Here is a 1743-nt window from a genome sequence, read left to right as displayed (position 1 = left end):
TTTAAAACTCTCCTGGCATAATAAATTATCACTGGTCATGCCTATTGTGGTATTAGTCCATGAGACTAAAGATTATGTTCTTCTCTCAAAATAGTTACATCTAATAGCAGTTTATTTCTCCTCTCTCCTCAGACTACGTGCTACACAATTTTATCTCATACTCGATTATATATCTTATGACATCAACATAATTAAAGAATAGATGAAGTTTTGATCATTTCATAAATACTATCAAAGTAGCCTGTAGAAATGTCACTCAGATACCCTGAGAATTTTTGGCTTACTTCTCATTAGCATATGATGTTTCCATGAAAATTATTGGAGTTGCATTGACTCTATGGCAGAGGGATTTGTGTTCTACATAAAAGATAAAACATCATGAAAATCATCAAAGTAACATGCTAGGATGTCTACTTAAAAGTTTGTTGCCTTTTATATCATTTTATTCCAAATTAATATGGTGATTGACTTGATTTCTCTGAGGAGAAACAGCCAGTGTTACGCAAAATTTTCCATAATTTTATGGGGCTATTTTAACCCTCTTTTGCCTTTAAATTTTTGTCAAGGCTTCAAACTGAGTAGTATCAAGGAGCATGATTTTCTATTTCATGAGCTCAATGCAACTGCATTACACAAATAATGGAAATAGGTCAATATAAGTGTATTTTAATATTATAGATATTATTTACCTTTACAAATGACTAATGTGTTAGAGACTCATGCATATTTTGAATTTATTTATTATTCTGTGTGGAGAGGATTTTATAGTATGTGCAGGCTTACAATATGTTGAAAGTTTGTGTTCTCTTGACAAATAATTTTTAAAAGATTACTCTAAACAATTTTTGAATCAATAAGTAATTATCATGGTTCTTTCCAATCAAATAAATATTGACTTAGAAAAAGACATATACTTTTGCTCTATTTCTGGAAAGAATGCTGTGATTGCTGTTTGCAGTCATTTTACATTAAGTAAACTCAGATATTTGCTAAATGTAGTGATAGAAAATGTTTGAAAGGGCCTCACACTGAATTTATAGTGTTTTTTTCCCCGCTGAGAGTTATAACATAGATTATTCTGGTTCTTTTGTACTAGTTCTTTGCCTAATAGCCTGTAAGAGATATATTCAGACAATATATTAGTAGGTTTGAGGCATTAATACCAATGGCTGACAACATTGTCTCCACTGTTTATAAGACTATAAAATTGGTTTATAGTGATACAATTAGTAATCTTAAACCTAGATATAATAAAGAGTAGTACTGATTGTTCCATAGTAAAGTTCATTTTATAGTGACATAAATGAACAATATTTGTGCTATCGCCCTTTATGACACTAAGAAATCTCACTGTAAGAGACTAGCTGTTATCATGCACACTTTTATCTCACAGCTACACTTTGCATTCATGGTGCAGTTTTATTCAATGTTCTGAGGGTCCGCAAGCTCTTTTGAAAAGTCGCGTACTTTTAAATGTTTTATTTATTTAGAAAATAATGTGTAAAATTTATATTTTACTCTTCTCAATGATATTTCAAGATGTCTTATTGTAGTTATGGTATAAATGCACAACATGTAAATTTTACTTGCATATGATGTGTGTTTACATGGACAGCTGCCCCTCCCCTTAGAAGAATAGATTTCAGAGGACTGCATTGAAGCAACAGCTCCGGGAGAGGGACATGTCTGATCAGAGCACATGGGAACAAATGAAGGGGTAGGAAGAGAGAGTGGAGCACATCC

Source organism: Echinops telfairi, unplaced genomic scaffold (genome assembly GCF_000313985.2).
Source record: "Echinops telfairi isolate 266 unplaced genomic scaffold, ASM31398v2 ScPeMD7_7468;HRSCAF=8506_0, whole genome shotgun sequence".
Lineage (NCBI taxonomy): Eukaryota > Metazoa > Chordata > Mammalia > Afrosoricida > Tenrecidae > Echinops > Echinops telfairi.
This window is presented reverse-complemented; position numbering follows the sequence as displayed.